At 38.9% G+C, this 25810-nt stretch overlaps 1 pseudogene; it reads left to right on the top strand.

Moving 5' to 3' along the window:
- The first annotated feature begins 19948 nt into the window (after positions 1-19948).
- LOC107820867 (histidine decarboxylase-like) lies at positions 19949-23467 on the top strand (annotated as a pseudogene).
- Positions 23468-25810: the final 2343 nt, after the last annotated feature.

Genomic DNA, 25810 nt, shown 5'->3' with positions numbered 1-25810 from the left:
GATGCATATGTGATCACCCTGTTATCCTTCATCATACCGCACCAAGTCCAATACGAGATGCATTATAATATTCTGTATAAGACCCTGAACCTGTGGGCAATACCAACACCGACGTTGTAGTCAAAGTAGTTTTGAGCTTCTAAAAGCTCGCCTTATACTCGTCTGGCCATCTGAACGGGGCACCCTTCTGGGTCAACCTGGTTAATGGGGTTGCTATAGATGAGAATCCCTCCATAGACCGACGATAATAACTTGCCAATCCCAAGAAACTCCGAATCTCTATAGCTGAAGTGGGTTTAGGCCGGTTCTGAACTGCCTCAATCTTCTTAGGATTTACCTGAATACACTCTACTAACACAACATGCCCCAAGAAAATGACTTAGCTCAACCAAAACTCGCATTTTGAAAATTTAACATATAACTGATTGTCTCTCAGAGTCTGAAGAACGATCTGAAGATGTTTCTCATGCTCCTCTCGACTGCGGGAGTAGATTAAGATATCATCAATAAACACAATCACAAAGGAATCCAAATAGGGCTTGAACACCTGATTCATCAAATCCATAAATCATGTTGGGTCATTTTTCAACCCAAATAACATCACTAGAAACTCATAATGCCCATACCGAGTCCGAAAAGCTATCTTAGGGACATCGGATGCCCTAATCCTCAACTTATGGTAGTCAGACCTCAAATAGATCTTTGAAAACACCTTGGCACCTTGAAGTTGGTCAAATAAGTCATCAATCCTTGGAAATGGTTACTTGTTCTTGATGGTGACTTTGTTCAACTGCCAATTATCTATGCACATCCTCATCGATCCATCCTTCTTCTTCATAAATAACATGGGCGCACCCCAGGACGAGACACTAAGTCTAATAAAGCCTTTATCAAACAAATCTTACAACTGCTTCTTCAATTCTTTCAACTCTGGCGGAGCTATACGGTATGGCAGAATAAAAATGGGTTGAGTGCCCGGGGCCAAATCAATACAGAAGTCGATATCTTTGTCGAGTGGTATCCCCGGTAGGTCTGCAGAAAATACCTCTGAAAACTCAATAACAACCGATACTAAATCCATGGAAGGAACCTCCGCACTAGAATCGCGGACATAAGCCATATACGCTAGACACCTTTTGCGACCATATGTTAAGCCTTCACATAAGAGATAACCTTGCTGGTAGAACGGCCAGGAGTCCCTCTCCACACTAATCGAGGCAACCCTAGCAAGGCTAAGGTCACCGTCTTGGCATGATTGCAAAGAATTCAAATTAGGTTAATATTGAAAAAGTCAACACTCAGGCCCGCTCAGTCCAAACCTGAAATTATGACCAAAAATCGATTACCCATTCACCCCCAAGCCCGGTTATATAATTTGTTTTGGAATCTAACCTCAATTTGAGGTATAAATCCTTATTTTTCAAAAATCTCTAATTCTATCAAAACCCCCAATTTCCATCATGAAAACTCTAGCTTTTAGATTGAGATCTTAGAAAAAGTAGTGAAAGATTGAAAGAAACTAGTTTAGAATTATTTACCAATGATTTAGGGAAGAAGAGTTCTTTGAAAATCGCCTATAGGGTTCTTGAGTTAGAAACTTTGAAGAATGAATCAAAAATCCTGTCTAAGTCATATTTGATCAGTTGCAGGTGTCGCATTTGCGACATTGCGAACCCCACAAATGTGAAGTATCCATAGCAAATGCGAAGATCCTCACACCTATGCTTTCTTAGCAAATGCGAAGAATAGTTCGCAAGTGCGAACCTGACCTTCCGCAATTGTAACCATATGATTGCAGTTGTGATCACTGCCTTCCCCTGACTCACTTCGCAAATGCGAAGAAGGTTTCGCAAATGCGAACTCTATCTGGCCCAGCTACTCTTCGCAAATGCAAGGGGTATCTCGCAAATGCGAAACCCTCAGAGGATGCAAATGTGATGCCTGATCTCGCAAATGCGATGCCTGATCTCGCATTGCACATGCACCAGAACTGGAAAAACCAGCAATGTTTTAAGTGAAATTTTCACTCTGTAGCCTATCCGAAACTCACCCGAGCCATCGGAGCTCTAAATCAAAAGTGCACACAAGTATAAAAAATCATACGAACTTGCTCGCCCGATCAAATCGCCAAAATAACACATATAACTTCCTTTACCATTCCTGTCACGACCCAAATTCCCCACCATCGGGAGTCGTGATGGCGCCTACTGTCGGAGCTAGGCAAGCCAACCTTAACATACCTTTTTAACTAACTTTCAACAAGATAATAATAAAACAATAAATTCAAGCGGAAGTCTTAATTTAATAATAAATGAACGAAAATGCGGGAAAAAAAAATTAACATTATCCTCTACCCAAGATTTAGTGTCACAATACTCACGGGCTACTATAAGATACTACAAAAAAGAGTTTGAAAGAAATACATAAGGAGTCTGCTTCGATACAATGAAAACAAACAGGAATGAAATAGATGAGACTCAGGGCCCACGCACGCCAGCGAACTACCCAGGAGTCTCTGGACTGAAGGCACGCTCCCAATCTACTGCTACTGCGGTCCGTAAGCTACTCCCGAATCTGTGCACAAAAAGGGCACAGAAGTGTAGCATCAGCACAACCGACCCCATGTGCTGGTAAGTGTCTGGCCTAACCCCGACGAGGTAGTGACGAGGCTAGAACGGACCTACCACAATTAACTTGTACAAATATATGTGCAACAACGGAAAAATATATATAATTTAAACAGATAATAGGGAGGGGACATGCTGTGGGGTGTAACCATTTGGATATAAGACCAACGAATAGAGAGATGGAAACTGAATAATTAACATCTATGAAAGAGAACAAGTGAATCAACAACTGCACGGTACCAACCTTCGTGCTTTTACTCTCAATTCTCACCAAAACTGTCAAATATAGTGCACGACATCACCCTTCGCGCTTTTCCTCACATAACTCTCACATCAAGGCACGGAATGACCCTTTGTGCTCAAATAATTAGAGATATGGCACGGAAAGACACTTCGTGCATAATTATCAAAACATGGCACGGAAAGACCCTTCGTGCATAATTATCAAAACATGGAACGGAAAGACCCTTCGTGCATAATCGCTCTTCCTCACTCAATCAACAGTCACAACCAATCGGGGAAGGGAATATACAACAAGATTAAACATCCCGGCAAGGGAGAACAAATCAACAATAAGTCCCGGCAAGGGAAGAAAAAAATACCACACTTCCTTCTTTAATTCATCTGCTTCTCAACTATCACTTCATAATTATATTAGTAAGTAATTAGCTCAACTGTTTCACATCTTTCGAATTTAAAAGCAATTACGACTCACGGTCATGCTAGACTCCTGTGCATAGATAACTGTCACCATGCCTATACACCGTACTCCACAGTTAACACGTAGCAAATAACATCCAAATCCTAATCCCTCAAGCCAAAGTTAGAACAAACACTTACCTCTAGTGCTCCAAACTCAACTCACGCTTCTAGTATAGCTTTACCTCTTGATTCCACCACCAATCTGCTCAAATCTAGTCATAAGTTACTTAATCACATTAATAATTACTAAATGAATCACTCCCCCTGCATGAAAATAAATTTTACAAGGTTTTTCCCCAAATGGTCAAAAATACCCCCGGACCCACGTGGTCGAAACTCGAGGTTCGGACAAAAACCCGGTTACCTATTCCCCCATGAATCCAAATATATGAGTTGTTTTGAAATCGGACCCCAAATTGAGGTCCAACTCCTCAATTTGTAGAAAACCTAGGTTCTACCCAAAACACCCAATTTCACCCATGAAAATCTTTGATTTGACGTTGAAATCATGTTAAAATATGTTAAGACATGAAGAAAATGAGTTAGAAATCACTTACCAATCGTTTTGAAGAAGAAAAGTTGTTTGGAAAATCGCCTCTTAGGTTTTGGGTTTTTGAAAAGTGAAAAATGACTGAGATTTTCCGGACTTGTATACCTTTCTGAGGACCTGGCGCGGACCGCACAAGAATGTGTTGCGGCCGCGCTGGTTAACCTGAACCCTAGCCCTCAGACTCAGCCACGCGGACCGCACATAAAGGCATCGCAGCCGTGCGACACCAGCGCGGACCGCGCGGAAATGACCGCGGCCGCGCTGGTGTCTGCAACACCTGAACCTGCATTTTCTTAAGTCCAAGACCTCCCGGGCCCCATTCAAAACTCACCCGAGCCCTCGGGGCTCCAAACCAAACATGCACACAACGTTAAAAACATCTTACGGACTTACTCGTGCGATCAAATCGCCAAAATAACATCATATACATAGGATCAAGCCTCAAACACATGATTTTCTTTCAACTTTCATAAAAACTCAAATTCCCCATTTTAAGTCTGAAACACGTCATATGACGTCCGTTTTTAGCCAAACTTTACATATAGTGCTTAAAACATATTTAACACTCGTACCGGGCGTTGGAACCAAAATACGAGCCCGATACCACAGTTTTCTGATCAACTTTCTTCTTCATTTTCCTTAATTAATTTTAGAAAACAATTTCACACAAAAATTCATTTCTCGGGCTTGGGACCTCAGAATTTAATTCCGGGTACACGCCCAAGTCCCATATTTTTCTACGGACCCTTCGGGACCGTCGAATCACAGGTCCGGGTCCGTTTACCCAAAATGTTGACCGATGTCAATATTATGCGTATTAAATATCAAAAATCATCAAATTTCTCGCAACATTAGCATATTTCAACATAAAAGCTTTCCGGCTTCGCGCCCGGACTGCGCACGCAATATCGAGGTAACTAAAAGCGAGGTTTTCAAGGCCTCAAAACCACGGAACAAGGAAGAGTTACGGTGATGACCCTTTGGGTCGTCACATTCTCCACCTCTAAAACAACCGTTCGTCCTCGAACGGACAAAAGAAAGAAGTACCTGAGTTGGGAAATAAATGAGGATAACGGCCCCGCATGTCGGACTCGGACTCCCAGGTCGATGCCTCAGGAGGCTGCCCTCTCCACCGAACACGCACCGAAGGAAAACTCTTCCTATATCCACTTATCTTTCAGGAGTATATTTATGCACTTGCTCATGATCATGGTTTAAATAGAAATAGGTCGATTTTGTTGGAAAATCCAGGTTATAACAATAAATTAAGTTTCCTAATTGTGAAACGTTTAATTACTCGAATGTATTCAACAGAATCATTTTCTTATTTGTACTAATGATTCTAACAAAAATTCATTTTTGGGGTACTAGCAAATACCACTATTTTTGGTTTTGGATCTTCCAAATCATTCCCGCAGGATATCCGGACCCATTTTTTCTGATCCTTCGAGAAAAAGATTCATTCTCTTCATAAAAAATAGGAGGTAGAACCAATAAAGATTTTTTTTTCGATTCATCCCTGGCCTCATTCAAGAATTGTTTTTGATCCAATCCGCAGGAATCAATAGAAAAGGCAAATCCCTTATGATACACCAGATCCGGCTCGGTTATTGATAGAGTGAATAGATCTGCCATTTCTTGAAATCTCTCTTCTGATTCAAAATCGTAGTGTAACGTGTATCCTCCCCTGTTCCGGTCATGGAATGACCTGTTGACCCCTTGGCTTTTCTGGCGATACGAACGTATTTAAGTAATTGTCGTTCTGTAAGACCATAATGAAAACGCAATTTTTGTTTTTCTTCTAGACGAATACGATATTGAGTTCTCGGATCTATTCTTCATCACACTGTTGGAACAAAACAAAAATACCGGATGCAACGATATTGAAATATTTGGTACATGAAGCCACGATCTGATAGATATTTACTTTGATTCCGACAAACCAACTACTTTTTTGCTACAAACACAAATAAAATAATTGAACTTAGTGCTATACTTGATTTTGCTTGACTTTTGATTCAAATGAAAAAAGGCGTGGAGCTTAAATAACTCACTCAGAACGCTTTTTAAAAGATTACGTGGTACAATTAGGTCGAATAAACCCTTCTGGAATAAGTATTCAGCTGCTTGTGAACCTTCGGGTACTGTTTTATTCAATGTTTGTTCAATTACTCTTTTACCTGCAAATGCAATGTAGGCGTTGGGTTCGGCAGGAATCATTAAATCCTATAAACGATTGTTCGGGTATATCGTGGAAATTTTTTGAAAGACAAGAATCAAATAATTTTTTGTGGTGGAACAAAATATCTCTCATCTCCCCCTCATTCGAGAATCCCCCCCTTCTTCCACTCCGCCCCGAAGAGTAACTAGGACCAATTTAGTCACGTTTTCATGTTCCAATTGAACACTGTCCATTTTTGATTATTCTCAAAGGATAGATTATTCTCTTTACCAAACATATGCGGATCCAATCACGATCTTATATATAAGAAGAACAAAAGATTTTTCTTGATCACCGCCCTGTCAAGGCGGAAGCTGCGGGTTCGAGACCCGTCAGTCCCGATGGATCCAATAAATATATCAATAAATCTCTCCCTTTTTATGAAGGGGACCGGGGGCAGAATTTCATTGTCAAAGCAAAGGGGAAATCCTTATTTCTTTTTTCTTTCCTTTTGGTAGGAGAAAGACATATGCGGTTGGATTTACTACAGGGATGAACCCAATCCGGAATATGAAACATAAAAGAAAATACCTATTAAACAGATTACAAGAATACAATTTTTTGTTTCCTACTTACACGAGCCCATATCCTTGCTTTTCTATCAATTTCTAATTCTGATCTTCCTCCCCAATCTGATATTATGGTGCCGGTATAGACCGAAATTCCGTTAGCACTGCATCGATTCTCCCGAGAGGTCACAATTGTCGCGATTGCTTCAAGAGAAACTCCCATCGAAGTTCACTATGAATCTTTAGGTACTTTTTATGAGATTTATGGACTGATTTTTTCAATCTTTTCGACCTTGGTTTCGTAGGAGCAAGTCAGAAAGATTGAGAAATAGAACCATCTGATTTAATTCATTCTCAATAGCCACGAGATGATCATCTTAGGGTGATCCTTTTGTCGACGGATGCTCTTATTACACTCGTAGTCTCTGAAGGATGCATCACAAAATATTTCTAGATCCCAATACACCCAATGCCAGATAGCTGCCAAAAAGGTTGAAAAAACAACAAGATCTTTCTTTTGTCCCTTCCAAGCGATCGGAAAATAAAGAAATGTGGGGTCGTATTGGAATTGGGACCCAAAAGAAACTTGGGCATTTATTACTTGGATCGTATTTGCAATTTGACCTCAACTGTCGAACTTGCCGGTCTAGAATAGCCATCGGCTCCTCTTCGTATGACAGATCTTTGTCCCATCGAAGTTCACTATGAATCTTTAGGTACTTTTTATGAGATTTATGGACTGATTTTTTCAATCTTTTTGACCTTGGTTTCGTAGGAGCAAGTTAGAAAGATTGAGAAATAGAACCATCTGATTTAATTCATTCTCAATAGCCACGAGATGATCATCTTAGGGTGATCCTTTTGTCGACGGATGCTCTTATTACACTCGTAGTCTCTGAAGGATGCATCACAAAATATTTCTAGATCCCAATACACCCAATGCCAGATAGCTGCCAAAAAGGTTGAAAAAACAACAAGATCTTTCTTTTGTCCCTTCCAAGCGATCGGAAAATAAAGAAATGTGGGGTCGTATTGGAATTGGGACCCAAAAGAAACTTGGGCATTTATTACTTGGATCGTATTTGCAATTTGACCTCAACTGTCGAACCTGCCGGTCTAGAATAGCCATCGGCTCCTCTTCGTATGACAGATCTTTATCCAATTGGACAGTGCTGAAATCTAACACGTGCGATGGATCTCCGCGATACTTCCGGAGCATAGATACATGAAACACGGGATGCATAGCTGACAAGCTAGGTGGCAAGGCAAGTCTATAAGTCACCTCTCCCACACGATCAAGAATCTCAAATGGACCGATAAACCTAGGGCTGAGCTTGCCCTTCTTCCCAAATCTCATCACGCCCTTCATAGGCGATACACGGAGCAATACCCGCTCACCAACCATGAAAGCAACATCTCTGACCTTGCGGTCTGCATAACTCTTCTGTCTGGACTGAGCTGTACGAAGTCTATCCTGAATAATCCTGACCTTGTCCAAGGCCTCCTAAACCAGATCCGTACCCAATAATCGAGCCTCTCCCGGCTCAAACCATCCAACTGGAGACCGACATCGCCTACCATACAAAGCCTCATACGGAGCCATCTGAATGCTGGACTGGTAGCTGTTGTTGTAGGCAAACTCTGCTAAAGGCAAAAACTGGTCCCACAAGCCTCCAAAATCAATGACACAAGCTTGGAGCATGTCCTCAAGGATCTGAATAGTCCTCTCGGACTGACCGTCCGTCTGGGGATGAAATGTTGTACTCAACTCAACCTGGGTGCCCAACTCTCGCTGAACCGCTCTCCAGAAATGCGAGGTAAACTGCGTACCCCGATCCAAAATGATAGATAGCGGCACCCCATGAAGGCGAACAATCTCCCTGATATAAATCTCGGCTAACCTTTCAGACGAATAGGTGGCTGCAACAGGATCAAAATGTGCCGACTTGGTCAGCCTATCAACAATAACCCAAACCGCATCAAACTTCTTCCGAGTCATCGGAAGTCCAGTAACAAAATCCATAGTAATCCTCTCCCACTTCCACTCGGGAAGCTCAATCCTCTAAAATAAACCATCGGGCCTCTGATGTTCGTACTTAACCTACTGACAGTTCAAACAACGAGCCACGTATGCAACAATGTCTTTCTTCATTCCACGCCACCAATAGTGATGCCTCAAATCCTGATACATCTTCGCGGTGCCCAGGTGAATAGAATACCGAGAACTGTGGGCCTCCGCTAAGATCGACTCTCGAACCCCATCAACATTGGGCCTACAAACTCGCCCCTGCAATCTCAATACGCCATCATCATCTAAGGTTACTTTCTTGGCACCTCCACGATGCACCTTGTCTCTCAAGACACACAAATGGGGATCATCGAATTGCCGATCACGGATACGCTCCAATAACGAAGAACGAGCGACCGTGCAAGCTAATACTCGACTAGGCTCAGAAATGTCCAACCTCACAAACTGATTGGCCAAAGCCTGAACGTCCAAAGCAAGCGGTCTCTCACCGACCGGAATATAAGCAAGACTGCCCATACTGGCTGACTTCCTACTCAAGGCATCGGCCACAACATTGGCCTTTCCCGGGTGATATAAGATAGTGATGTCATAATCTTTCAACAATTCCAACCACCTCCTCTGCCTCAAATTCAACTCCTTTTGCTTGAACAAATACTAAAGACTCTTATGATCCGTGAACACCTCACACGCCACACCATACAGATAGTGCCTCCAAATCTTCAATGCATGAACAATGGCTGCCAACTCCAAATCATGCACTGGATAGTTCTTCTCATGAACCTTCAACTGCCTCGAAGCATAGGCAATGACCTTGTTATCCTGCATCAACATTGCACCCAGTCCAATGCGAGATGCATCACAATAGACTGTATAGGGCCCTGAACCTGTGGGCAAAACCAACATCGGTGCCGTGGTCAGAGCTGCCTTGAGCCTCTGAAAGCTCGCCTCACACTCATCCGACCATCTAAACTGGGCACCTTTCTAGGTCAATCTGGTCATAGGGGCTGCAATGGATGAAAACCCCTCCACGAACCGACGGTAGTAACCTGCTAACCCAAGGAAACTCCGAATCTCCGTAGCTGAAGATGGTCGCATAAATCATCAATCCTCGGCAGTGGATACTTATTCTTAATTGTAACCTTGTTCAATTGCCGGTAATCGATGCACATTCTCATCGAACCATCCTTTTTCTTAACAAACAACACCGGCGCACCCCAAGGCGAAATACTGGTTCTAATGAAACCCTTATCAAGCAAGTCCTGAAGCTGCTCTTTCAACTCTTTCAACTCTGGCGGGGCCATGCGATATGGCGGAATGGAAATAGGCTGAGTGCCCAGGGCCAAATCAATACGAAAGTCGATATCCCTGTCGGACGGCATACCCGGCAAGTCTGAAGGGAAAACCTCAGGAAACTCCCGAACAACGGGCACAGAATCAATAGAAGGGGCCTCCGCGCTAGAATCGCGAACATACGCCAAGTAGGCCAAGTAGGCCAAACATCCCTTCTTGACCATATGTCGAGCTTTCACATACGAGATAACACTGCGGGTACAATGACCAGAAGTCCCTCTCCACTCTAAACGGGGTAAATCCGGTAAGGCTAAGGTCACAGTCTTGTCATGGCAATCCAAGATAGCATGGTACGGGGATAACCAATCCATCCCCAATATAACGTCGAAGTCGACCATGTCCAAAAGCAACAAATCAACACGGGTCTCAAGACCCCCAAACACTACGATACAAGAACGATGAACTTGGTCGACCACAATAGAATCACCCACCGGTGTTGACACATAAACAGGAATACTCAACGAGTCACTAGGCATAACCAAATAGGGTGCAAAATAGGACGACACATATGAATACGTAGATCCCGGGTCAAATAACACAGAAGCACCCCTACCACAGACCAGAATAGTATCTGTAATCGCAGCATCTGATGACTCGGCCTCTGGCCTGGCCGGCAAAGCATAACAACGGGGCTGGGCCCCACCTCCCTAAATCATATCCCTGGGATGATCTGCTGCTGGCTGACCCCTACCTCTAGCGGTCTGAGCTCCACCTCTAAGACCTCTACCTCCACCTCTATGTCCTCTACCCCCGCTTCTAGCTGGCTGGGCAGGCTGTGGGGCAACTGGTGCTTGGATTAGTGGGCGAGGACCCTGCTGCTGAGAACTACCCGAGGCTCGGGGGCAAAACCTGACAATGTGACTCCGGTCACCACAACCATAACATGCCCTCGGCTGCTGGGACTGCTGGCCCTATCGATCTGTATGTCCTCCCCTGAAGCTCTGAAGTGGCGGTGCACTGATGGAAGCTGGTGGTGTGCTGAAGGTCTGCTGATCCGAATAATACTGCTGAGGACCACCACCGCCTGGAGTACCATGAGAAACCTGAAGTGCCGACTGGAAGGGCCTCTGAGGATGGCCTCTACCATAAGAATCCCTACCTCCAGATGAGGTACACTGAATCTACCAGAATGACGGGACCTCTTATCAAACCTATGACCACCTCCCTGAGCAAGTGCCATCTCTATCCGGCGGGCACCATCTGCCGCCTCCTGAAATGAAATCTCACTACCGGCACTCATGGCCATCTGAACACGGATTGACTGGGCCAACCCATCAAAAAACCTCTGCACCCTCTCTCTCTCGGTGGGGAGTATCACAATGGCATGACGAGCGAGATCAATGAACCGGGTCTCATACTGGGTAACCATCATAGGACTCTGCTGGAGACGCTCAAACTGCCTGCGAAAAGCATCTCGCTGAGTAACTGGAAGAAACTTCCCCAGAAATAACTCTGAAAACTGATCCCAGGTCAATGATGGCGACCCTGCTGGCCTGGCTGAACAAAAATCCCTCCACCAAGTCTTGGTGGATCCTTCCAGGCGAAAAGTGGCGAAATCGACCCCATTGGTCTCTACAATGCCCATAGTCCGTAGAACCTCATGACAGCTGAATATGAAATCCTGAGCATCCTCTGAGGGAGTGCCACTATATGTAGTTGTGAAGAGCTTGGTGAAACGATCAAGCCTCCACAAAGCATCCACGGACATAGTCGCACCATCACTAGACTAAGCTGCAATACCTGGCTGGGCTACCACAACTGGCTGAACGGCCACGACTGGCTGAACTGCTGGAACCTGAGCCTGAGGAGCTACCCGCTCTCGAGTACGAGTATCGGGAGTCTGAACTCCTCCCCCAGCCTGAGATGTGGCTGGAGCTACGGGAAGCAGACCCGCCCTAGAAATGCCCTCCATAAAGCCTACCAGTCGGACCAAAGAATCCTGAAGCACTGGAGTGGCTATGAAACCCTCTAGGACCTGAGGTGGGCCCACCGGAGCTGCTGGAGCTGGAACCCCTTCGTCGTAGTCAACATGAGGCTCCACCTCTGGGTCTGCCGCTCGGGGCTAAGCTCTGCCCCGGCCTCGTACTCTGCCCCTAATAGGAGCTGCTGCTGGGAGCTCGGGCTGCTGCGCGGTAGAAGAGAAAGCACGTGTTCTCGCCATCTGCGAAAGAACAGAGTGGAAAGACAACCAGTACTTTAGAAACAGAATCGCACGACAAGGATGAACAAGGTGAAGTTTTCCTTACTCGTTAGCCTCTGCGGGATAAATACAGACGTCTCCGTACCGATCCCTCAGACTCTACTGAGCTTGTCCGTGAGTTGTGAGACCTAAGTAACCTAGCGCTCTGATACCAACTTGTCACGACCCAAATTCCCCCCTCCCCCCCATCGGGAGTCGTGATGGCGCCTACTGTCGGAGCTAGGCAAGTCAACCTTAACATACCTTTTTAACTAACTTTCAACAAGATAATAATAAAACAATAAATTCAAGCGGAAGTCTTAATTTAATAATAAATGAACGAAGATGCGGGAAAAAAAATTAACATCATCCTCTACCCAAGATTTAGTGTCACAATACTCACGGGCTAGTATAAGATACTACAAACAAGAGTTTGAAAGAAATACATAAGGAGTCTGCTTCGATACAATGAAAACAAACAGGAATGAAATAGATGAGACTCAGGGCCCACGCACGCCAGCGAACTACCTAGGAGTCTCTGGACTGAAGGCATGCTCCCAATCTACTGCTACTGCGGTCCGTAAGCTACTCCCGAATCTGTGCACAAAAAGGGCACAGAAGTGTAGCATCAGCACAACCGACCCCATGTGCTGGTAAGTGTCTGGCCTAACCCCGGCAAGGTAGTGACGAGGCTAGACCGGACCTACCTCAAATAACTTATACAAATATATGTGCAACAACGGAAAAATATACATAATTTAAACAGATAATAGGGAGGGGACATGCTGTGGGGTGTAACCATTTGGATATAAGACCAACGAATAGAGAAATGGAAACTGAATAATTAACATCTATGAAAGAGAACAAGTGAATCAACAACTGCACGGCACCAACCTTCGTGCTTTTACTCTCAATTCTCACCAAAACTGTCAAATATAGTGCACGGCATCACCCTTCGCGCTTTTCCTCACATAACTCTCACATCAAGGCACGGAATGACCCTTCGTGCTCAAATAATTAGAGACATGGCAAGGAAAGACCCTTCGTGCATAATTATCAAAACATGGCACGGAAAGACCCTTCGTGCATAATTATCAAAACATGGCATGGAAAGAACCTTCGTGCATAATTATCAAAACATGGCACGGAAAGACCCTTCGTGCATAATCGCTCTTCCTCACCCAATCAACAGCCACAACCAATCGGGAAAGGGAATACACAACAAGATTAAACACCCCGGCAAGGGAGAACAAATCAACAATAAGTCCCGACAAGGGAAGAAAAAAATACCACACTTCCTTCTTTAACTCATCTGTTTCTCAGCTATCACTTCATAATTATATTAGCAAGTAATTAGCTCAACTGTTTCACATCTTTCGAATTTAAAAGCAACTACGACTCACGGTCATGCTAGACTCCAGTGCATAGATAACCGTCACCATGCCTATACACCGTACTCCACAGTTAACACGTAGCAAATAACATCCAAATCCTAATCCCTCAAGCCAAAGTTAGAACAAACACTTACCTCGAGTGCTCCAAACTCAACTCACGCTTCTAGTATAGCTTTACCTCTTGATTCCACCACCAATCCGCTCAAATCTAGTCATAAGTTACTTAATCACATTAATAATTACTAAATGAATCACTCCCCCTGCATGAAAATAAAGTTTACAAGGTTTTTCCCAAAATGGTCAAAAATACCCCCGGACCCACGTGGTCGAAACTTGAGGTTCAGACAAAAACCCGGTTTCCCATTCCCCCATGAATCCAAATATATGAGTTGTTTTGAAATCGGACCCCAAATTGAGGTCCAACTCCTCAATTTGTAGAAAACCTAGGTTCTACCCAAAACACCCAATTTCACCCTTGAAAATCTTTGATTTGACGTTGAAATCATGTTAAAAGATGTTAAGACATGAAGAAAATGAGTTAGAAATCACTTACCAATCGTTTTGAAGAAGAAAAGTTGTTTGGAAAATCGCCTCTTAGGTTTTGGGTTTTTGAAAAGTGAAAAATGACTGGGATTTTCCGGACTTCTATACCTTTCTGAGGACCTGGCGCGGACCGCACAAGAATGTGTTGCGGCCGCGCCGAGTGGGAGAAAAATTGGGGCTTCTCTGAACCCTTCCAGCGCGGACCGCACTGTTTTGGTGCGCGGCCGCGCTGGTTAACCTGAACCCTAGCCCTCAGACTCAGCCACGCGGACCGCACAGAAAGGCATCGCAGCCGCGCGGCACCAGCGCGGACCGCGCGGAAATGACCGCGGCCGCGCTGGTGTCTGCAACACCTGAACCTGCATTTTCTTAAGTCCAAGACCTCTCGGGCCCCATTCAAAACTCACCCGAGCCCTCGGGGCTCCAAACCAAACATGCACACAATCTTAAAAACATCTTACGGACTTACTCGTGCGATCAAATCGCCAAAATAACATCATATACATAGGATCAAGCCTCAAACACATGATTTTCTTTCAACTTTCATAAAAACTCAAATTCCCCATTTTATGTCTGAAACACGTCGTATGACGTCCGTTTTTAGCCAAACTTTACAGATAGTGCTTAAAACATATTTAAGACTCGTACCGGGCGTCAGAACCAAAATACGAGCCCGATACCACAATTTTCTGATCAATTTTCTTCTTCATTTTCCTTAATTAATTTCAGAAAATAATTTCACACAAAAATTCATTTCTCGGGCTTGGGACCTCGGAATTTAATTTCGGGTACACGCCCAAGTCCCATATTTTTCTACGGACCCTACGGGACCGTCGAATCACAAGTTCGGATCCGTTTACCCAAAATGTTGACCGATGTCAATATTATGCGTATTAAATATCAAAATTCATCAAATTTCTCGCAACATTCGCATATTTCAACATAAAAGCTTTTCGGCTTCGCGCCCGGATTGCGCACGCAATATCGAGGTAACTAAAAGCGAGGTTTCCAAGGCCTCGGAAGCACGGAACAAGGAAGAGTTACGGTGATGACCCTTTGTGTCGTCACACAAATCAATTGAAATTTTCAAGAAAACTTTGAAACTTCTATTTTCACAATCGGACATTCGAATCACGTCAAACCAACTCCGTTTCTCACCAAATTTCACAGACATATCATAAATATGGTACTGGACCTATACCGAGACCGAAATCAAAATACGGACCCAATATCCAAAAAGTCAACTATGGGTCAACCATTTCAAATTCATTAAGCCTTTAACTTTCAAATTTCAATAAAGTCCGATATCTCGGGCTAGGGACTTTCGAATTTGATTCCGGGCATACGCCCAAGTCCCAAATCACGATACGGACTCACGAAATCATCAAAACATGAATCCGGGTCTGTTTGCTTAAAACGTTGACCAAAGTCAATTCAAATAGTTTTCAAAGCAAGAATTTCATTTTTTATCAGTTTTTAACATGAAGACTTTCCGGAAACATGCATGGACTACGCACACAAATTGAGGAGGGTAAAAATAAAAATTTTAAGGCTTCAAAGCGCAGAATTAGGTTTTAAAACATGAGATGACCTATCAGGTCATCACAACCATAGAAATAAGGTATAAAATCTTATCTAAATACATACATCAAGAACAAAAAGTAGAATATATAGAAATAACATGATTTAACAATCGAGAATTAAAAATTTACCATAATGCTATCTCGAATTACTCCTAATAATGTGCACGCATGGACTGCGGACGCAAATTAAGAAGGATAAAAATAAGATTTTTAAGGCTTTAAAGCGCAAAATTAGGTTCTAAACATGAGATGACCTATCAGGTTATCGCAAGCATAGAAATAAAGTATAAAATTTTCTCTTAAATACATATATCAAGAACAAAAAGTAGAATATATAGAAATGGCATGATTTAGCAATCGAGAATTAAAAATTTACCATAATGCTATCTCCAATTACTCCTAATAATGTGCACGCATGGATTACGGATGCAAATCGAAGAGGGTAAAAATAAAATTTTAAGGCTTCAAAGTGCAGAATTAGGTTTTAAAACATGAGATGACCCATCAGGCCATCACAACCATAGAAATAAAGTATAAAATTTTATCTTAAATACATACGTCAAGAACAAAAAGTAGAATATATAGAAATGACATGATTTAACAATCGAGAATTAAAAATTTACATAATGCTATCTCCAACTCACTAGTATTATTTTATGATAAATTTATTTATTAACCGCATACTCATTCTTTCATGTTAAATCATAAAATACATTTTAATTGAAATTTTTCTTTTGTGGTTATGAGATAGGAGTTTGACTTGTTGGTTGTACCAACAAATTTTTAATTGAAATTTTTCAACGCGCCACCGCCACCGCCACCGCGGAAGAATTTGAGTGTCAGTGTGGTGGAACCTGATGAAAAAAATATTAAAATATCTTCCCAAAAATTGGACAGAATTCTGACTCAATATTTAGAGACATTGTCCCATCGGAAAGAATATCATTTAGGTAAGTATAAGTTCAGTGGCTTTTTCTATAAATATAGTCATCAAATTTAACTTTTACAGACAATTTTAATAAAATAAAATTAAAAGACTAGTAAGCTATGTAAGGCTAAATATCATTAGATAGACGCGAGATCAACAACTATATAGTAGTACAGCTGCATGAAGTACGATAAAGTTCTTTGCTATCCCTCCGAAAGAGCTCGGAAGGAACCGGAAGGGATAACACATATATCCACATAAAAGAGACTGTGGATCCTAATTTGGCCTTAATTTGGGTAAGTGCTTACCTAAACATATAGTAATGCAGTCACTTTAATTAACACATTTGCTCATCAAATAATTTCTTGTTTGATTTGCCGTTGTTAGAATATAATATAACCGGACCAATAAATTGAGTTCAAAGTTAAATATTTTTATATTTTTAATAATTTTTTAGTACAAACACAAGGTTTATGCAAAAGTTACTGAGTTTACGTGAACCCATAATATTTGTACTAGATCCGCCCTTGTCTCAACCTCTCTCTTCATCAGGGGGAACACACAGAAAATTAATATTTTTAATATTTATTCAACTGTTCCTAGAGTTACTAGAACCCTCGTACCAATCATACCTATTTGCCTATAATTGAAGGATATTTTTGGAATAAAAGAACATAGCTTTTCAAATGAAACAAGGACATGTAACATGTCATGAAAAGAGAAAGTGTGACGAACTTTTCAGGGATGAGGATAATTAAATATCTCTCTCATATTATGTCACCCTAGCTACCTTCTGTCCTTCGCCCTCATGCCATAACAATAATGTGCCTTATTCTGCACATGTTTCTAATGGCTCAATTCCACAATTTGTATATACGTGTACAACTTTTACTATTACGTATACTTCCGACAACTAACAGGACCAATGACAACTAATGGATCAGGCGTGCAATATATTTTGAAGTCTCGAGTTATTAATCAAAAAAGAAAAAGGGCATAAGTACCCCTTATCCTATGGTCAAATTTTTCGCCGCACATTCATTCTTTGCAGGGATCCTATTACTGCTAAAATAAATTTTAAATGGATTTTGCATACCCTTAATACTAATGTGGCAGAAGAGAGTGTATATCACCCATTAGGAGGGTAAGAAAGAGAGAATGTTGAAATTTTATTTTGTACAACATTTTTATAAAATACATTATTTTCTTTTTCTTTTTTTTTTCTTTTCTCTTGTTTTTCTTTTTCTTTCTTTCCTCCAGTTTCGTTACTTATAAATTTGGCCGGAAATTAGTTCCAGCATTCTCCATATTCTTTCGCGAGATCGAGTTGTAGATTTTATTCTTTCCTCTCCACATTTTACATATTTTATAGAGGATTACTGTTACTTTTAATCTCTTCGCGCACCACTTTTAAGTTTTCAATTGTAGTTGCTTCTCATAGCAAGGAATAAAAAAAATCTAGTCCCAAAGTCAACTTCCAATTAAACCCAGAAGAAGCCCACAAAATTATCTTCGTGATTTGACCACCCACAAAACAGAACCATGATGTCGACATTTATTGAAAAAAATTTATTGGTTGAAGCAAAATTTTGAGATATGCATTGAGTTATTTTGGTTATAATTATCATATTAAAATTATTTCTCGGGTTTGGTTAAATTGAACAACTTATATTTTATAGCAACTTGTGTGTCGTGTATGTGCTAGAAAAATGGATTGAGATAGAAAAGAAGGTGGAAAAAGAAGTAGATGGGAACAAAAACAAAAAACATGGTAGTGGCATTTCACGATGATGGTACTAATTTCACTTTAAAAAAAGTTCGGGGGAGGGGAGGGGTAATAAGATCCCGAAAATAATAGATGTGTAGTTGAGAATTCAGCCATAGTACAGAGGAGTACTTATGCCCTTTGCCATTAAAAAAAATATAAATTGTTAGTTAATTTCATACATGTTCCAAAATTAATTTCTCAACGTGAACTAGAGACACTATTTCAAGGAAAAAAAACCTTTTTAGTCATACTTCTTCTCGAAATATGTAAACTTAGACTCTTTAAATTGGTTTCCTTCACAGGTTATCCAATGAATGTATGTTACGAGCATCATGCTGCTTTAGCTCCACTTTTGCAATTCCACTTGAACAACTGTGGAGATCCCTTCACTGAGAACCCTATCGATTTCCATTCAAAAGATTTTGAAGTTGCTGTTTTAGATTGGTTTGCACAACTCTGGGAAATTGAGAAGGATGAATATTGGGGATACATTACCAATGGTGGCACAGAGGGAAATCTTCATGGCCTTTTGATTGGGTAGGTTTCACTTTAATTTCCCCATCTTCATTTGAAACTAAGATGAAGGAGCAAGAAAGAGTATTTTATATATTTAGAGACCTCAGATCCAAATGATGTATTTCACTTTTACCCATTTGAATAAATATTTGTGCAGAAGAGAGCTACATCCCACTGGAGTCCATTACTCAAATGGTCACTCAACTATCCCAAATTATCTCCTAAAGTCACTTTACTTTCGTTTGTAACAACAAAGTCACTGAACTATGCCTATTGCACTCAGAAGGTCACTCAACTAGATTTTCCAAATTTTGAATTGCCAAATACCTATTTTATCCTCTAAATTATAAAACATTTATCTTCTTTTTTTAAATAAGATGTTATGTTGACAACTGCACTCAGAAGGTCACTCAACTAATTTTCTCTTTTAATTTATATTATGGACTTACCTATAGAATAAATAAATATTATTTATAAATTAAAAAAATAGAAAGTATTTAAGCATATATAGTGCTGAAATAACAAAATAATGAGCATAGTAAAAAAATAATTAGAATAATATGTTAGTAATAATAATTTTAGTATCAACAACAAAAATTCAAAATTTATTTACACAATTCAAAATGAATAAAAATAAAGGCTGTAAAATATATATTTCATGCACGTAATATAAAATAATTATTTAAATGAAGGTATTTTATAATATACATTATATATTCTTGAAAATTATGCTCAATTATATTATTATATTTCTACCAACTTTCCGACGACATAAAGTTATATCACCGGAAAGCAGAGGAACTATCTGTATATGGTAAAATATGCTATGTTAAGTCGTGCATGGAAAATATATAATATAATTGAGCATAATTTTCAAGAATATATAATGTATATTATAAAAATACCTTCATTTAAATAATTATTTTTGTATTATGTGCATGAAATATATATTTTACAATATTTATTTTCTTTCATTCTGAATTGTGCAAATAAATTTTGAATTTTTGTTGTTAATACTAAAATTATTATTACTAACATATTATTCTAATTATTTTTTTACTATGCTCATTATTTTGTTATTCCAGCATTATATTTTCTTAAATACTTTCTATTTTTTTAATTTATAAATAATATTTATTTATTCTATATCCATAATATAAATTAAAAGAGAAAATCATAATATTAAAAAGTTTTTTTTAAAAAGAAGATAAATATTTATAATTTAGAGGGTAAAATAGGTATTTGGCAATCCAAAATTTGGAAAATCTAGTTGAGTGACCTTCTGAGTGCAATAGGCATAGTTCAGTGACTTTGTTGTTACAAACGAAAGTAAAGTGACTTTAGGAGATAATTTGAAATAGTTGAGTGACCATTTGAGTAATTACTCCATCCCACTGGGATAATTTATGCATCAAAGGATTCACATTACTCGGTTTTTAAAGCAGCAAGAATGTACAGAATGGAACTAGAAACAATCAACACTTTAGTTAAAGGAGAGATTGATTATGCAGATCTGAGATCAAAGTTACTTCTCAACAAGAACAAACCAGCCATCATCAAAGTCAATATTGGTAATAATATTAATTCTTAGCTTCTGAAGGAGCCAGGATTTAAAGTTTATGAGTTCTAATTTGCCACTGAATTCATAGCTTATTTAGTTGCTGGTTGGATCGCAATTAGTTATTATACGTATTTAATATATAGATTTCAGATATAAATATAGAGTCTAAGCAAAAGGTATTGACTTCATTCATACTCGTACCTATTATTGTACCTCTGCCCTGATTCTCATATGTGGATCGGAGTACTAATATTTAACATATTTGTAGGAACTACCTTCAAAGGAGCTATTGATGATCTTGATCTGATCCTACAAATACTTCAAAAATGTGGTTATTCCAATGATAGGTATTACATCCATTGTGACGCTGCACTATATGGGCTAATTATCCCATTTATCCAACATGTAAGATTAATTTAATCCATTATGTTTTCTTAAATAAGGAACTTTCCATCTAGGGAGCAAATAGAAAATCATGACCTACTTCTCTATTGTATTCGACAACAGGCGAAAACAATTACCTTCAAGAAGCCAATAGGCAGTGTTTCAATTTCAGGCCACGAATTCTTGGGAAGTCCAATGCCTTGCGGCATTCAGATGACAATGAAAAGCTACATTAGTGACTAGTCTGTCAACAAAAATCGAGTATATTGCTTCCACTGATGCTACAATTTCTGGCAGTCGAAATGGCTTCACACCAATACTCTTATGGTACAATTTATGCATGAAAGGCCATGCCGGATTGCAACAGGATGCCAGAATGTGCAATGAAAATGCTCGATATTTGAAAGACCGGCTTCATAAAGCAGGAATTAGCGCTATGCTCATTGAGTTTAGCATTATCGTCGTCTTCGAACGACCTAATGACCCTAAGTTCACTCGCCAATGGCAACTGTCTTGCACAAGAGATATGGCACACGTTGTGGTTATGCCAGGCATCAGCAGAGAAACGATAGACAATTTCTTCAAGGATTTAATGCAGGAGAGGGAAAAATGGTACCAGGTTGGAACAACTGTGCCTCCTTGCCTAGAAGATGATATTGGTTCTCAAAACTGTCTTTGCTGCTATCAGAAGATGCGTCATTGAATTCCTTACAAGACAAGACTTGGAACGGTCTTGCATATGGAGTATGCTTTTATGCCGAGGTGTCTCAATAAAATTGGTGATCAAATGCCAAACTTTTAATAAATAGAAGACCTTAAATTTATTTATTTTTAATCTTTTTGAGAAAAAAAAGTTGGTCTTCCTCTTTAGTTTCATTATCATCTTGTTCAACTAAAATGGGACTTGTTCATATGTAGAACACTCTCCCATATTGTTTGATTGACTTTTTGTTGTTTGTTAAAATTTTATCAAGAGCACCTCTTAAGAAAATATGGAAATTTCAATTCTCTTTCTTTTTTTCTTTTCGAGTTATGAGTTAATCTGATTGATATTTTCTGGTTAACTTATTTGATTTCTAATATACAACAAAATATAATATTTACTTCTGAAAGGAAAATTGTGAAACAATAACAAATTTCATATTAACAAATATATAAGAGATAGTCAAGAGCAATCGAAGTTGATAACTTAATAATTGAATTTTTTGTTAAAAAGTATTCTCTTACGTGAGAGAGTTTGGCATTTCACATTACCTTCTCCTTTTTAGTAGGATAGAGGGGCGGGGAACTATCTATTGAGTATGGGATCCTGCGCCACTAATCATAGGTGATTTCTCAATTACGCTCTTTTTAGGTAAAGAATGTCTATATCTTTTTAAAGGTAATTAATCTCCATCATCACATAAATTCTTGGTCAAAAATTTATTCTTGAAGTTCCAAGCTATAGCAATTCCACGTGGGTTTTCAGCCATTGCTTTGTTGTGTAATTCGTTAATAATACATTTTAAAAGATTGGTTAAGTTGCGAGATAGAAGCACAAAACCATAGAATATGTATAAAGAAGATTGTACTGGAAGCGAGCTTATCAGATTTGGCAATGACACCATAATAATGTATCCTTGTATTAATATATATATAAGAGGGGTATAGAGTTAAAGTCGTCTAAAAATTTAGGGTTAAAAATTAAAATCGTCTTCTTAGATGGTATAGATGATATGATTGATGGTATGATAATATTAACAATATCAAATGCAGTTGTTTTCTATATATATGAACAGATACTACTATTATACTGTAAATATATAAAATGCACGGCTAAATATACTATCGAATAGAATCCGGTTTCTATGTCTAATATAAATTCTTCCAAACTTTGAGTAAGGCTCCTAGAAAAACTTTCTGGATTTGTATAGTTATTACGATTATTGGACATTAACAATAAAATTATTTTTTGCGATTAAACTCTTATGTTGTGAAAATCCTACTCGGTACTCTCTCTCTCTCTCTTATTCTATAGACTTGTATAGTTACCATATTATCTAAATTATGAACTGAGATTACCCCTTTACTATTATTTTTTCTCTGTTCATCTCTTCTTCCCAATCTTTTAAAGATTTTAACACTTTTCTTAACTCTTATTTCTTTAACCTCACCCCGGCCTTGGTTAATCACTTATACCCTTCTTAGTTGTTTTCAAGTTTTACTTAACCAGTTTCTCCTAGGAATTTACAGGTTAATCCATCATAATTGTTAAGAAATTGGGAAACTAACCATATACTAAGAGTGATATCTAATAATCGATCATATGAACATGAAATATAAAACTATACAGAATAACAAAAAGTTTTAAAATAAACAGGGGTAATATCTAGCAGAAACATAATTAAAATAAAGATGAGTAACTTACATGCTTATAGGAGAGAGATTTCCCTTTGGGGAAACCCAAAAAAGTCTACTGAGCTTTGGGAATTAAACACGATCACACATAAGCATAAGGACTTATTTATTTTACAAGCTTTAGAGGAGGAACTACTGAAGTATTCATAAGGAAATATTTTACAAAGTGTTTTGGAAGGGGGTTGATGATGAAAAGGTTGGTTGGATGGGTTTTCTTCGGAGTGTTTTTCTTCTTCTTCTATCTTCTTTTTTCTTCTGCTTTCTTCTCCTTTTTATAGCTAAATTTTGGAACGGATTTGAAAAATGGATTCCAAACTCTTTTGAAATCTATCTTATCCAGCCTTGCAGGGTACTTCATTGGGCCCCATCTTCACATGGCTTGGTCGGAGATTCCTTCCGTGTTTGTAACTTTTTCTTCCACTCAAAACTTTAACTTGTCTTTTAGCACAACTAACATTACCTCTTGTCATATCTTCTCTACTTTATGTCACTTGTCACTTGTCACTTTTATCTTTTAGCACAGCTAGCATTTCTTCCTGTCACATCTTCTTTACCTTCTTGCTTTTCTCATTGGTACGCTAACATTATTGCTCTGTATACCAGCCTTGTTACTTTTCCTTTGTCTTTGGTGCTCTTTAATTGCTGTTTAACTGGGACTTTATTTTTATGTGTCTAAATTATGTATAGCTATTGAATCAAAACTCATTTATGACTCATCTTCATATAGATCTTGGGCATCTTGATAATTTAGGTTGTCTTCATAGTTATCATCTTCTTCTAAACTTTGGGTCCTTTCTGGATTTGGACTTGGATATGGACTTAGACTTGGACTTGGATTCTTAATCATGTGTTTGTCTTGTTCTTCCTTTTCTTGAAAAAATATTTCAATGTCTGTTTGATTATATTTTCTATTTTTTCATTTTTTTTCTTTTTTGAAATTATACTCTTCTTTTTAACACTTCTCCCTGTGTTAATGTTCTGGGTAGTCTTCTTCTCGATGGACCTTCATCTTTACTTTTTGGTAAAGTGACAGCCATAAATGGATTTGATGTGTCTTTACCGGTTATCGTTTGAACCGGACTAGCTGTATCATTATCCGATATAGTGGATCTTGCTGCATTTATTGGGGAATGCACACCCTTCTCATCCATTTTTGTTTGAGATGGAGAACTCTGTTTTGGGTTGTTCATCTTTGTATCTTGTTGAGAAATAACTTGAGTCTGGGATAATTCAAATCTCAACGCTTGTACCCTGTGTTCTAATACTTTTAGCTGCTCCATAAGCTTTGTCTTCTCTTGTGCCAGAGTTTTATTTTTCTGGTTTATTCGTTTAAAGGCTTCTGTCATTGATGAGCAATGATCACAGAATATTATCTTGTCATTGTCTTTTCGGATGTTGTATTGAGGGGTTTTTTCTGGGTTTTGTCTGAGTGCTGGGGAGATATAGTAGTTTGGTCCAAGTATTCCTCTTGCATAATCTAATGCTTCAGTAAAATCATTAAAACCTTTGAAAAGTGGTTTTTCTATATCCTTAATGGAATCCAGTACTTCTAACAATGTCTGAAAAATACCATTTGTCTTATCATGTATAACCACATAATACTTAAATCTTTTGTCTTGGTTTTTATCTGTAAAATATTGTCCTAAGGCATTAAGAGACGCTATAAAATATTTAGTGTCTTTCTTGTTATAAGATATCCATAAGTTATCAATTAAACACCGTTGAGGTCTGTCTATGATACATTCTGGTAGGACTCTAAATGACATGTTTGATGGTGGAAAAAATATTAAATTATATTTTCCAAAATTTATTCTTTTCATATTAGTCTGTTCTCCTAAAGGATGCGGCTTAAAATGAAGATTACCTAATATTGTCTGCAAGTATCTGTCTGAGGGTGAGGCTTGAATGTCCTTCCCTTTGTCTTCAGTCTTGAAAACTGTTGGTCTCATGCTGTACATGTAAAATACTTGTTTATTAATTGACAGTAATTTTAAGCCTACTTAACTGATATGCTAAATTATTATCTTTTCCTTTAATATGTTCAAAAATCAGATTATATATTGATATAGTATCAATAAAATTTAACCATCTTCTTCTACTACTATTCTTTGCGTTTATCTTCTGGTGAAATTTAACTATGGCTTCGCAATCAGTTCTAATTGTTACTTCTTGTTTATTCAATATATATAATTTAAAACTATTTAATTCGTAAATTACAGCTAATATCTCTGCATCTATACTACTCATATTTCCTTTTTCTTTATATTTACCACTTTGATAAGCACATATTTTTTCTGTGCTCTTATCACTGTATTTATTTGGTTTTGCTTTTAGAACTGCTCCCCATCCTTCAAAACTACTGTCTGTTTCTATTACCAAGTAGTCTGTTTCTAGTGACATATTTAAATCAGGAATTTTTTTATTCTTTCTTTAATATTTTGTACTAATTTAATATCTTCTGTGTTAAATATTTTTGTCATGTAGATCCTGTCTTAGTATATAATGGTCCTGCTATTTTTCCTAAGTCTTTCATAAAATTTCTCGCATAATTTACTATACCCAAAAACTT

This window comes from Nicotiana tabacum, chromosome 1, assembly GCF_000715075.1.
Source record: "Nicotiana tabacum cultivar K326 chromosome 1, ASM71507v2, whole genome shotgun sequence".
NCBI lineage: Eukaryota > Viridiplantae > Streptophyta > Magnoliopsida > Solanales > Solanaceae > Nicotiana > Nicotiana tabacum.
Note: the sequence above shows the minus strand (reverse complement) of the source record. Positions and strands in the feature narration are given on the sequence as shown.